The sequence below is a fragment of the Triticum aestivum genome, chromosome 4A (genome assembly GCF_018294505.1).
Source record: "Triticum aestivum cultivar Chinese Spring chromosome 4A, IWGSC CS RefSeq v2.1, whole genome shotgun sequence".
Taxonomy (NCBI): domain Eukaryota; kingdom Viridiplantae; phylum Streptophyta; class Magnoliopsida; order Poales; family Poaceae; genus Triticum; species Triticum aestivum.
The window spans coordinates 322,854,460-322,869,034 of record NC_057803.1 but is presented as its reverse complement, the minus strand read 5'-3'; the positions used below and the strand labels follow the sequence as shown (position 1 = coordinate 322,869,034).

General features: G+C 42.9%; 1 long non-coding RNA gene across 6 annotated transcripts; it reads right to left on the bottom strand.

Moving 5' to 3' along the window:
* Window positions 1-9,605: 9,605 nt before the first annotated feature.
* LOC123086041 (uncharacterized) lies at window positions 9,606-13,638 on the bottom strand. 6 transcript variants are annotated; one of them, XR_006440309.1, is made up of 7 exons: window positions 12,829-13,638; window positions 12,608-12,748; window positions 12,165-12,236; window positions 11,892-12,065; window positions 11,679-11,764; window positions 10,167-10,251; window positions 9,606-9,922 (listed from the first exon to the last, which is right to left on the bottom strand). It is a non-coding gene; the product is annotated as an uncharacterized lncRNA (long non-coding RNA). The 6 variants fall into 6 exon arrangements; XR_006440306.1 differs by having other exon boundaries at window positions 12,165-12,233; XR_006440308.1 differs by having other exon boundaries at window positions 11,679-12,065; window positions 12,608-12,757.
* Between the last annotated feature and the right edge of the window lie 937 nt (window positions 13,639-14,575).

Sequence of the window (14,575 nt, the reverse complement as noted above, 5' to 3'; positions counted from 1 at the left end):
AAATTCCGGATCAAACCCTAGTCCCCCTCCTCCTCCAGCCGCCGGACAAAAATCCGGACGGCCGGACGTGTCCGCCCGATCCGCCCGGGCCAATCTCGCGAAGCCACGTGGCGCCGCGCCCACTTCGTCGCCTCCCGCCGCCGCCGGCCCGCGGGGCCCGCTTCTGGCCCGCGGGGCCCGTTCCCCTCCGCCCCTCCGTGCCAGGCTCCAGAGAGAGGAGCTCCCGAGCCGCCGCCGGCCGCCTTTGCCTCGCCGCGCCGCCGTGAGCGCCATTGCCGGCCGCCGGAGCAAGCCGCCGCGCCCCGCGCCGCCACCGCGCCGCTCCGCCGCCACCGCGCCGCCCCGCTGCCCTGCCGCGCCGCCCAGCCGCCGTCGTCGCCGACCAGCCCGCCGGCGAGCTCCGGTGAGGATCCGGCGATCCTCGGGAGGCGCGCCCCGATCCAGATCCGAGGCAGCTACAGTAACCCTAGGAGGTGTTTTTTTTTTGCTAACTCCCGAAATTGCAGATCCATGTGCCTCTGTTCGGGGCCTCGTAACTTTGCATCCATAGTTCCGATTTGGGCATATAGCATATCAAAATGTTCATCTCAAAGAGTACATCATTTCATTCCATTGCATCATTTTCATTTGAGCTCATCTTGATGCCCGAAGTGCTGTTAAAAGAGGGCTAATTGAGTTAATTGTCAGATCTGTTACTCCGTTTAGCACTTTTGTCATGATTAATGTGTGCATGATATGCCCGTCAGTTCTTCATATGTTTTGTTAAGGGTTTTGTCATCTTTCCAGAGGTGCAACCCATGTATTTTTAGGATGTGTGTGGTGACTTGTGCAAGCTTGCAAAGTGGTGCACTTGCTAATTCTGTTTTCAGGGACTTAGTGATTTCACTAAGTCCTGGGTTTGTTTATCTCATGATGCCATATGTTCATGTTGTTTCATAGTGATCCGTGCCTCTTTTGAGGATGATCAGTAAGGGAGTTTTGTTAATATTGTAGTGCTCTATCCATCCATTTCTTCGTTTGTAATTATGGAGCACCCTAGCTTGAGTCAATAGAGCTCTACTTTTGCTTCGTTGCGAATCTGGGCAGATCGTCAACTTGTTTGCGATTTTGCCGATGTTATTGTAGTTGATCCGTGCATGCTATGCCATTGTTCTTACCATGTCTAGCTTGCATTTTGTGCCTTCTTAAGGGATGTATGCTTGTCTTGCCATGACTTGCACCGTGGTGAGTGCATCGAGCTCGTAAACAGGCCTTCGTGAGTTATGTTTCAGCATGTCCCAGTTTTTCTCTAAGTCTGAAAACTGATTATGTTTTTGCTATGTTCGTGTGCTTGTTAGTATATTTTGTGATCCCTTTTGACTCAAGGTCACTAAGGGATTTTTGTTAAGCTTGTTGAGTAGCTCCATGCCATGTCTTTCTTTGTCATGTTCAGGTCCTGTAGCATGTTGTTTTGTTGCTCCGAAGAGGGCTATATGATCTGAAATTCCAGACAAGTGTTAATTTCACTAAGTCTGAGATCTGTTTGTCATTTGCATTTTTGCCATGCTTGTTTGAACCTGTTAATGGATGAATTGGTCGTAGCTCAGTGCTAGACTTTTGTTAAGCATTTTGTGTGCATCCCTTCCATGTATTTTTTTGTCATGTTTGGGTGATGTAGCATGTTCATCTCATTGCATTTAGATGCCTACTTGCTGTAAATTGCAGACCGGTGTCATTGTTGAATCGCTTGCCATTTCCAAACCGTAACTCCGATTCCGGCGTTCTTTATATCGTTTTCAAGCGATTCCATCTCATCTTTCCAGTGGAACACTTGGAATTCCAAGTTGAGACCAGGTTCATGCATTTCCTGTCATATCTTGCATTTTGCATCCCGCGTCGCATCCCGCATAGCATATCATCTTTGCATCGTGTTGTTTGAGTTTGCACGTGGTTGATTGTATCCTTGTTGCTTGTTTGTCTTGTTTGGGTAGAGCCGGGAGACGAGTTTGCTAACGAGGAGCCCGTTGAGTTTGCTTTCGAGGATCCAGTCAACTCTGACAACTGTGCAGGCAAGATGATCATACCCTCGAAATCACTACTATCTTTGCTATGCTAGTTTGCTCGCTCTTTTGCTATGCCATTGCTTCGATGCCTACCACTTGCTTGCAAGCCTCCCAAATTGCCATGTCAGACCTCTAATCCACCATTGTCCTAGCAAACCATTGATTGGCTATGTTACCGCTTTGCTCAGCCCCTCTTATAGCGTTGCTAGTTGCAGGTGAAGATTGGAGGTCGTTCCTTGTTGGAACATCTTTTATTTACTTGTTGGGATATCATTATATTGCCTTATTATCTTAATGCATCTATATACTTGGTAAAGGGTGGAAGGCTCGGCCTCTCGCCTAGTGTTTTGTTCCACTCTTGCCGCCCTAGTTTCCGTCATATCGGTGTTATGTTCCTGGATTTTTGCGTTCCTTACGCAGTTGGGTTATAATGAGAACCCCTTGATATTTTGCCTTGATTAAAGCTTTTCCAGCAATGCCCCACATTGGTCTTACCATTTGCCACCTAGCCTCTTTTTCCCTTGGGTTTCCGGAGCCCGGGGGTCATCTTATTTTAAACCCCCCCCCCCCCCGGGGCCAGTGCCCCTCTAAGTGTTGGTCCAAATAGAGCCACTTGCAGCGCCACCTCGGGGCAACTTGAGGGTTGGTTTTAGTTGTACGTAGTGTTCATCTGAGTGTGCCCTGAGAAAGAGATATGTGCAGCTCCTATCAGGATTTGTCGGCACATTCGGGCGGTGTTGCTGGTCTTGTTTTAACCTGTCGAAGTGTCTTGAATTACCAAGATACCGAGTCTGATCGGAACATCTTAGGAGGAGGTCTATTCCTTCGTTGACCGTGAGAACTTGTCATGGGCTAAGTTGGGACTCCCCTGTAGGGATTGAACTTTCGAAAGCCGTGCCCGCAGTTATGGGCAGATGGGAATTTGTTAATGTCCGATTGTAGATAACTTGAACCTTAATTTAATTAAAATGAATCAACTAAGTGTGTTACCGTGATGGCCTCTTTTCGGCGGAGTCTAGGAAGTGGACACGGTGTTGGAGTAATGTTTGCGCAGGTTGTTCTCTAGCTTCTCGCTCGTGCTTTGCCTCCTCTTCTCGCTCTCTTTTGCGAATAAGTTAGCCACCATACTTGCTAGTAGCTTGCTGCAGCTCCACTCATATTTTACCTTGCCTTACCTATAAGCTTGAATAGTCTTGATCGCGAGGGTGCGAGATTGCTGAGTCCCTGTGGCTCACAGATTACTATTACACCAGATGCAGGGCCTGATGATTCCGCTCCAGGAGACGCGTATGAGCTCAAGTGGGAGTTCGACGAAGACTCTCAACGATACTATGTTTCCTTTCCCGACGATCAGTAGTAGTGCCCAGTCGGGGGTGAACGGGACCGTTGTCGCATGTTGGGTTCTCTTTATTTTGGCGACGTAGTCGGGCCATGAGTGTTTGGATGATGTAATGTTATTTATGTACCTGATTGACGTGGCGAGTGTAAGTCAACTATGTTATCTCCCCTTTTATTATTATATTACATGGGATGTTTGTGAAGATTGTCTAACTTGCGACATTTGCCTTCAATGCGATTATATCTCTAAGTCGTGCCTCGACACGTGGGAGCTATAGTCGCATCGAGGGTATTATAACTTTATAGCCGCCCCTAGCGTGTGAACATACTAGCTGCAAGAAAACTCTTTCCTATCTTTTCCTAAGTTACAATGGGAATCGAGTAAAAATAGAAACCGACTTGATATTTTCCTAAACACAATACGAACTTGATGAAGTTGTATCCTATTGATCTTGTCGTGAGGTGGGCCCAACCCAACAGAACACAATGATAGAAAATAAAACACATCAAAAGTCATTGAGGCATGTTCATGTGTGTTCTCTTTGCATTGTAGAAAAATAAATAGATCCTTATTTTTTACCTGGTGGACCCAACCAATTAAATTGGTGTCTGCTTGAGTCCTTGAATCATCGTAGGTCTCTTTTTCTTTCTCTAACGTGACACAAGGACATCCATTAGAGTAATTACCCCAGCATGCATGATTGCATGTACGTGCAGCTATAACATCGAGACCAAGGCATATATATATATATATATATATATATATATATATATATATATATATATATATATATATATATATATATATATATATATATATATATATATATATATATATATATATATCTACTATTAAAGGGGATCGAACGTCGTGATGGTTCGACCTCGTTCGATCCCCACCTCCCTTCCTACGACCACCTCCTCCTATCGATCGCCCCACGGCACCGATTTTCTTTCACGGTGCGTCCCACTTCCACCTCCGGTTTATAGGGAAAAACCACAAAACTAAACAGCCCTACCCCACACACGCCTCACGAAGTCACGATCCCCAATTGTCGCTAGACCAAGCCAACATGCACCAGGTCAAGGCGTTACATGTGCGATCGGGAGGCGATCACGGCTGCTAGGGTTTCGCTCACGGGGATGGTTTCTTGCTGGCGGCCGTAAGGATTACGACGGCGTGATCCATTGGCTAGCCAGATCGTGTTTTGGTCGTCTCGCTCTTGCTTGGCTATCGCACGGGGGCGTGATCACGGCTGCTAGGGTTTCGCTCACGGGGATGGTTTCTTGCTGGCGGCCATAAGGATTACGACGGCGTGATCCATTGGCTGGCCAGATCGTGTGTTGGTCGTCTCGCTCTTGCTTGGCTATCGCACAGGGGCGATGGTGATGCACAAGATAATGCATCCCCTATGGAGGGTGTCCTGATCCTCATGAGATATGACGCGGAGGAGGAGGATGCAGACCTCTCGGCAAGGCTCGGAGGAGGAGGATGCAGGCCACACAGCAAGGCTGGGACTGGGAGGGCTCATCTTGACGGAGAAGGAAGACCAAGGGATGCTCTTTGAGGACGAGCCGGGTGATCAATTCCAAAACCTTAGATGGGTTGTTGCGGGCAAAGGTATGTTCGTCGAGAAAACTCAACATCAGGGTGCTGGAAAAAACCATGAAGAGTAGGATGGGTTTGGCCGAGGGAAGCGGCGGTTTGTCGCTATTTGTACTTTTGTACAACTCATGATTCTTGAGTAAGGACTTTCAGCATGCTCGCAGCGCTGCTGCTCTGCCTGAACATGACCTAGAGTGCCGGCCTAGCGCTTATCGTGCTCAACTTCATGGACGCTGCTCTAGCAACTCACAATTGTCCTTATTTGTTTTGTGATGCACTTCTGCCTCTGGTTGTCTCACGTACAGGTTGCGGGCTGCGTGGAGGTGTGGCGGCAGCGATGATGAGGACTGCATAATTAACCATCCACGACGAGCACCGCTGCAGCTATTCCTGCTGTGCTCACAGCCTCAGACGCCGTGGAGCCGGCCTGCCCTAGCCTTTCCGATCAGCATCCCCGTGCACCTCCGCTTGGCTGATCCAACGCGGGCGACTGCCTGCCAATCCCGGTAGAGCTTCTCTCTACCCACCATGGCCAAGAGGTGAGCAAAATCCAATGACCGGGCCGGTAGGATGCATCCGTAAAGAACCTCCCAATCTGGGGAACTCACGAACACAATTTCCCATCGTCTCATGAATACCAGATTTCCAAGTTCTCCTGGGTAGTTCAGGCAAAAATTCTGAAATACTACTTCCAAATCGTCAAATGTTTCCATGATATGCTGAGTTAATTGTTGAATTTCCATGGGATTAGTATGACAAGTTTACAACGATTGGTATGTCCCTGTTTGAGGCATGGTTTGAGGTAGTGAGTTCGTGTTCTGTTTAGTAAACAACCACTATACTTGAGTATGTTCTATTCTGAACTTGTCGAGGAGGAGATATAATTTTATAAAGCTATGAGTAGGAAACTTTCTGATTGTTTCAGACCATGGTTTTGGTTTTTGAGAAGTACTCTTTAAGTTTTGTTGGTAAGTAATATTTCTGTATTAATTTCGTGATAACTAATCAGTTTGTATGATATCAGGCCCATTGTTCAAATGAAAGTTTTTTTCTAGGGAAATGAATTGGAGGAATTTTACTTGGGCATTACGCTCATCTTTTTATTAGGTGAGGTTATTAATACCCTGACCCCTGAACTGAGATGCAGACGGTTCTTGGTTTCGCTGGATCTGATTAGATCTTGGGAGCATTTTTCTTTTGACGCCTCAATTGTAGAGGAGTTTACATCGTACGTTGTAGTAAACTTACTAGAGACAACCAGTTTTGTTTGAGCTTTGGTCATGTTATTTCATGTCCCAATTTTGATGCAAGTGGTCCGATTCTTTCAGTCTGTGTGTAGCATGTTATGTTTCAGTTCAAGCTTGCAGAGTACAGAGCGATGTGATGGTCCAAATTCTCACGACATATCATGGTTAGTCATTCAAAATTTAGCATCTCATAATGTGATTCCCAATTACTTCCACTAAACATTTTTCATATACGATGATTTATTATAATGTACAGAACATTTTTCATGTATAATGACCTCTTTGTAACGTTTGTTTACTATTTTTGCAAGAAGACAGATTTTAGTACCACCTATAATCATATCTTAGGTGACTGCCTGTACAAGTATGTGTCCCTTTTTTTTGGATTAAGAACACCAATGCGTTAATATGGTACTGACATTTTTGGCACTTTCTGGACGCAGAATTTTGGCTACGGGGAGCATATGGTCCCTAATAAACAGTAAAATCAAAATAAATAGTAAAAAAATTCAAAATTCTGATATTCTTTTCTAAATGTTCACGTTAGTGTAGCAAGTGTGATTGATAATTTTCATGCAATACGGGATAGCAATGCTTTGTTGGTGAAAAAAATAAAATTAAGTGTAGCATTTGGCGTTCAACTTATTTTTTTTTGCACAAGTCAAAATGCTTAAGTTTTTTCCTTGAAAAGTTGACAACAAAAAATGTATCCTTACCAATCATGCAGTGTGGGTGCTCACCAGTACCGTAGAAGGGGGGTAGATGTATGGTCGGGGGCAACGATGGACCATCAGAGAAGGCGGCTCGGGCAGGGCAGCACCCGACGTTGGCACCAGTTGCAACCACGATCAAAAGGTGGGTCATGGGGACGGAAGCAAGAAATTGACAATGACCATGGAATTTTAGAAGAAGGGGTGGGGATAGAGGGGTGGTCAAGGGCAACAGTGGACCTACGGAAAAGACGGCTCGGGCAGGGAAGCACGCGACATCGACATCGATCATGACCAGTGTTGGAGGGTGGACCAGGGCCAACCGTGAACCAACTAAGAAGGTAGCTCGGGCAGGGTGGCATCCACACCGGTCGTGACCAGTGTCGGGCAACGTGAACCGATGGAGAAGGCAGCTCAGGTAGGGTGGTGCACGACATCGACACTAGCCGCGACCAATGTCAGAGGATGGGCTGTGGGGTCGGAAGGAGGAAGGTGAAGAGGAGGAAGAAGAAACTGTTCAAAGAATTTTACAACTGACAAAAATAGACGACTGATGCATAGTTGCTCTTATAGTTTCCACTAAAAATGATAGAAGGCGAAGGACTTCACTCATGTTCCTACATTTCGCCCATAGCTCGCCCGTAGCAACGCACGAGCATTCTATATATATATATATATATATATATATATATATATATATATATATATATATATATATATATATATATATAAACACACACATGTGGGCTATTCTGTTACGCGTAACAGAATATTATTTTGTTACCCTACTTGAACTGATCAGTTCAAGCGGTTGAACTGATGAAATTCGAGTAGTTGAACTGATGCTTTCTGCTGCTCTTAAAAATCGTCTTCTTTAATTCAATTTTTTTTGCAATTTTTTTGTCGAAATGGGGTGTCTAATATATCGTTGGAAAGCTCTTGACATCCACATTTCAATATTATAATTTGTTTTTACAAAAAAATTATGAGTTAAGAGCAGTTTTGGAAAAACTATTTTTTTCAAAACCGAAAACGCGAATCGTATTTTGGACTTAATATTCAAACAGTTTGTCGGAATTGAGCAAATGAGATGGCGTTGGAAAGCTTGTGAAAATCCGCATCTTCCATATATCTACTATTTTTTCAAATTCTATATGATTTAAAAGTAATTTGAAAAACAGTGAAATTCTGGGTAAAATGTTTTTTCACTGTTTTTTGCGAGCGGTTTGTCGGATTGACGCAAATGATACGGCGTTGGAAATCTATGGAAAATGCTCAACTTTTGTGTATCGAAAGTTTTTTCTAATTCCTTATGGTTTAAATACAAATTCAAATACGGTAAAAATTGGTTTTGAACGCGGTTTTTTTAAAAAAGTTTGTCGAAATGGGGCAAATAACATACCATTGGATAGCTATCAAAAATGCGAAACTTAGTCATGTTGGACGTTTTCTCTACTTCGCAACCGTTTAAGAGTAATCTTGAATACAGCATGACGGATCCTGCTGTTTTCTGGTCTGAAAAACAGAGTAGTCGTACTGATATATGTGTATGTTTGTACTGATCTATTTTTTGTAGAGTAATTTTAAATGGTTCCGAAAAAATGTACTTGTACTGATGCTTGCATGGGTTTGTACTAAGCATGTTTTCACTAACTAGACTTTGCTCTGTTTTTTAGATAATATTTTTCTCGTAAATTTTCAATGGTTTACTTTATCTTAGCCCTGAACTTGGATGGTTTATATTATTGAACTGAATGTTATTGTATTATCGGCCCTGTACTTGCATGGTTTATATTATCGAACTGAATGATGTTTTTTTGAAAAAGAAAATGTTTTTTATTATTTTTTGGAACTAAACATTTTTTACAACGATGTTCTGGACTTCTCTTATTTTATGACTTGTACTTTTACCATTCGAATTACATGGGGTTTTCTTTTGCTTGAACTTTTACAATTTGAATTTCTGTCATTTCTTTTATTCCGAATGGACCACCGTTTTTAACTTGTACTGATCAATATTTTTAATTAAAATATTGAACTTATAGAAGTCAACCTTTTTTGTTTTTTTTAAATTTGGTTTCCCGTTCGAACTAATGATGTTGCTAGCTCCGAACTTGAATAGCTTATCTAGTTGAGGTAATTGGATTTAAACAAAAAAAAAATGCTATGTTTGTTTTACGAACTTTTTTGCAACAAAGTTTTGGACATGTCACTATTTGCAACTTGAACTTTTTGTTGATGAACTTTATATTGTTTGAAGTTTTCATAATGTTCTCTTTTTTCTGGACCTCTTCTTTTCGTGATTCCGAACTTTTCACTTTTTTATCTTTGAACTTTCTAGATTCTTTGTACTGTGAACTTATGTTTCTTCTACCATGTACTTGCCTACATTTTTAAACAAAACATGATACCATCAGGTTACAAAAATACAAAGAAATTCACAAAGAGTACATCTCTCAGGAAACTAGCCTTGAACATATCAATGTATAGAGAGTACATCTCTCAGGAAACTGTGTGAACCTCGCTGCTTTAACAATATGAACTTATAAACAGACACTACAATCCTTTTTCTATCTTATGTTACCAAAATAAAAAAATTTACAAAGACAATGTGAATCTCATGGCTTTAACAATTTGAACTTCAGAACAAACACTATAATCATACAATATGAACACTTCTCTTTTTTATATACCAAATTCACAAACTTTCACCGTGGCAGTGTGTGAACCTCACGGCTTTTAATAGTTTGAACTTTAAAACAAACACCATAATCTTACAATATGAACTCTCACATAGCTCAAATCACAAATATATAAACACCAAGGCTTTCTTTACTGTTAAAGAACTTTCTTTGGAGGTTTGGACTTTCTCAATTCTGTTTTTTGGAACTCTCCATGTAGCTAGACATGAACCTTTTTTTCATGGGCGACCACTGTGTAGGAGAGCTCATTGGCAACCACACACGCTGAGTTCTTATGCTGCAATATAAAGCAAGTGCCAATTAAATCTCATTGCAAGGGCATTCTACCATTAAATATATCCAGCAAACAAGTAAAGAGTCTTGAAACCCAAGATAATACAAATAATGTGTACAATAAGACAACAGACAACACAAGCTAGTGAAGGTTTACTGGCTTTTACTATTAAGGTTCAAGCAGGGGGTGTTGAGAGGCTGTGTGGGACTAATATTGCAGTGTCAGAATCAGTTCAGTAGCTGCTCACCACGGACAGCTACTCAACTGCTTCATGCTACTATCCGGCTGCTCACACGTACACTTGTCGCCTACTCGTTGTCGTTGGATGTACCCTGCACACACACAACAACAACCAATTAGCATGCACAAGTTCATGTCAAAAGAACAACAAGTTCATGTGCAGTAACGTCACAAGTTCACAACAAAACCTAAAAAGTTATGTACTTTAAAATACTTCATTTATACAAAATGAATTGCTAAAAAGTTGTATATTGAACATTTTTATAGAAATTCATCACATACACGAAAATTTGTATTAGTACCATCGCTGATTTGTTGACCAAGGAAAAAAAACTTGTACTTACTCGAAGGTGTCTGCCATGTGAATTTGCCAAGGTATTTCTTGGGTAAACCTTTTTTACCTAGGTGTTCCTACTTCATATGAACTTCCCAGCATTTTTTGTGCAATGAACTTGTTATCCCGGACAATTGAAGTAGCTTGGTCTGGTTATTATCACTATCACCATAACTAGATACATGTACTACTTTTTGACTATAACAAGAAAAGAAAGCACTACCTAGTGTTCAAAATATAGAAAGGGTGATATTTCTTAAATACAAAATTCAAAAAAGAATGGTGCTCTCTATCAGATTGTTGATGCATGAAATTCGCATGAACTTCATATACTGCAATATAGTTGCATCAAGTGCACACACACATTGGCGTGCGTCTTGCTACACCTAAAGCTTGCGATGAACTGTTTAAAGTTTGAAAACTGAACCTTTTGTTCTCAAGTACTGACACTACAAAATATAAATATATATCCATTGTTTCTAACACAAAAGAGTGACCACGACTACCAGCACTACAAAAATGCACTCTACAGGTATAGACTACAACATACTTCACATTACCAGATTGCAATTCTTCTTTGTAGATGATATATTTTTCCGACGAACTGATGAACTGAACAAGATTCACATGAGACATATGATTTTTGGGGATTTCCTCAAGATTATGCGCAATAAAGCATCCGGATCGAAAAGAACAGACAAGCTGAACTGAAAACCAAAATAAATGGCCTCTGGGTTCCTCATATAGCAACTAAAACTTCAGTACAGCTACACCATTTATTGCTGCACTACTACTTAAACAAGGTAAATCAATAAAAAAACTGAACTAACAAACATCTACTTAATATCTTTGTGGATGCCCATGGCGGCAGTGTGCAACCGTCGAGCCGAGTGCTAGATGCAAATGCCCTTAGTGGTGGCCGCTATCGCCGCAAGAATGTTGAGCGTATTGCCAGCTAGCATCAACGAAAACCGAGACAAAATTGAGTCTTGCACAAGATCAAACTAATATAAACGCTTGATGCATCCATCAGCAGTCATGCATAACCAAGCAATGTGCAAAGCAAAGGGGCTGGTGTGCAAAACCCAGAATTTTTTCACAAAACCACACTTGAACTCGCTCTACGACAATCTTCGAACTTATGCATGCAGATAAATACTTTAGAACAAAAACAAAATCCCTAACCTTGTCTCTGTGTTGTGCTCGACATCAACACACTATTCCTGTCCATACTACAGCAGCGCCAGCTCCACGAAAAAAAAGACAGTGCTCTCCATTTAGACAAATACATCCAAGAGAAGACACAAGAAACTTCAGCACATAGACTCACTGCTTTGGCAAAATGGAAGATACGTACTACATCTGAAGAATTTGTTAAAAATCTGGTGTTCCTTTTACCTCCTTGCCGTTCTTCTTATCTCAGGAGGATGCGGCCTTGGCGAATCACACGAGGAAGACGTAAGGTGTGGGCACTGTCAGGTTCCACTCAAGCATGTTCAGGATTGCCTTCTCCATCCTCAGAATCTGCTCCCTAGTATATGTGTTGTCGGAGAACAATATGAAGTCGTTCACCTGCAGGTTGGCGCACAAAACAGCCACCAATCAGAACGCGGACTCAATGAACGAACGAACAGCAGAATGGATGGATGTTCCATCATTCAACCTACATACCTCTGGAGCCCAAATCTCTTCGTACTTGCACGCAATCAGCAGGGCACAGACGCTCACCAGCTGCAGCTCCTGCTGGATATTTAGATAGAAAATCACCTCCACGTCTAGTAGCTGGACTGATGTTTCCTTTCTTTTTTTACTTCCATGGTGATGCACCAGTTCATACAATGAGTGGAATCGGTACAAAATGATAAAATAACTGAACTGATATTTCTGGTCTCCAAAAATAATAACTAAGTCTGTACCAAATAAATGAATATAATTTCTTATTTGTATGTGTATCTGTTCATTGACAATATTGAACTGAACGGAACTAAAAATAATAATTGAACTGAACTAAAATTAGAAACTAAACTGATTGTGCCACTGAAATTGTTTTCGTCTTTGTTTGTGGTCTCTAAACCTCCAATTTTTTGTACGTTGAGCTACCCTTTTTTTCCTACCTTCTTTTCTTAGAACTGTTGTCTCTTTGGGAAGAACTGCTAGCCTTTTTTTAGGTGAACCTCTGTACAGGTCTCTCGTTTCATGTGTAGTGGGGCACTAGGGCTCCAGCGTCATGAGCAGAAGAGCATCGCCATCAAAACCTGACAAAACTTCATATGGAGTTAGCAGTGGAGCATTTATTGAGAAGATCAATGGAGTTGGCCGGAGCATCAATACCAACCTGGACGTACAGCACCAGGGCATCCATCCTCCTGTGTACCGCTGGAACCACGGCAAGGCAGTTAGCTCAACAAGATGCGGCACCGTGTGGCTCGGGCTGCAACCTGATGGGGGAGGCAGGGGTAGTGCACAGAGGCACTTGGTGGCGTGCATACGGGGGGCTGAGGCGCAGGGCAGCCGGCCTGGTCGTTGCGGATGTGACCGGCTTGCGGCGACAGTATTGGACTGACGCAGTGGCATGGACCCCCCACCAGAACGAGGCAGAGTGATGGCGCGTATCGTCGCCGGATGAGGTAGTGCAGGGGTCGGCAGCGCCGGGACTTGGGGTCCCCCGAGCCAGGTGGTGTCGAGGTCCGGGCGCCGTTGCTGGGGGCGTCATGGGGATGTGGCGACCGGATCTTGTGGTTGGCCGCTCCGGCGGGGAAGAAGCCGAGACGCGACGAGGAGGCCGACGGCGGGGAAGAAGCCGGGGATAGAGGAGGAGGCCGGCGACGGGGAAGAAGCCGGGGCGAGAGGAGGAGGCCGGCAGCGGGGAAGAAGCTGGGTCGCGAGGAGGAGGCCGGCGGCCGGGAAGAAGCCGGGGCGCGAGGAGGAGGCCGGAGGCAGGAAAGAAGTTGGGCCGCAGGGAGGTGGCAGGGAAAGAACCAGGGGCATGGTGAGGTGGCTGGCGGCGGGTCAAGAAGCCGGGGCGCCGGGAGGTCAGGTGGCCGGCGGCGGGGTGCCGGATGTGGGGCGTCGACGGCAAGACGGGGAAGATGGGGTGGGTTTTCTTTTTTCCTATTTTGTGCCGTTCGGGGTGGGCTTCTTTTCTTTTTTAGTTTCTAGGCTATCGGTTCGGAAACTGCATATCGGGCCTTATAGCGCTGAGGGTAACAGAATATTATTCTGTTACTAGTAACAGAATAGCTCTATCCTATATAGGATGAATTTTCCCTATATAGGACAAATTTTATCTACCACCAGTGGTAGTTACCACCACTTGAGTTTTATATATAGTATGTAGTATCTATCAAATCGGAGAGTATGTACGCGTAATATGTAGTATATAAGAATGTTTAGGTAGTATATATACTATTTTTTTGGTAGTATGTATCATATTTTGAGTATGCTCTCTTTTATGTACAAATATGTACGTATTTCACAAATATAAGAAAAATCATGGGCCAACTTGAAATTTTTTCATGCAACTCACTTTGGAGTATCTTATATATAATATATGAATATACTTAAAATGATAAAGTAGAATATATACTACCATAAGATAGTATATGAGACATGTGGGGTAACTACCCTCGGGTGGTAGGATGGATTTTCCCTATATATATATATATATATATATATATATATATATATATATATTGTATTTCTTGCCTCCAAACATGTTGTGATGGTCCTGATAGATAGAAGTTTCAACAACTAGCTTTTTTTTATTTGTCGTGGCCGTAACAGTATCAACTACTGTATTTAAATTATGCGCGATCATATCATCCTCTTGTCCTAGAATCAAAACCATTTTCGGTTTTGTATCATCTTTTTCAGTAATATTTCCATCTATAGACTGAACGGTGACCACCGAAATTTCAATAGCTTCAACCATGTTCTTTTTTGCATCTTCCACTTATTTTATCCTTTTCCGATGGTCTCTCCTCCAAGTAATGAAATGCTCCTCACCCATGGGTACGAGGCTGCACAACTTACCCTTCTTAATAGTATATGAGTGTGTGGGAAAATAATACACAACATCATGC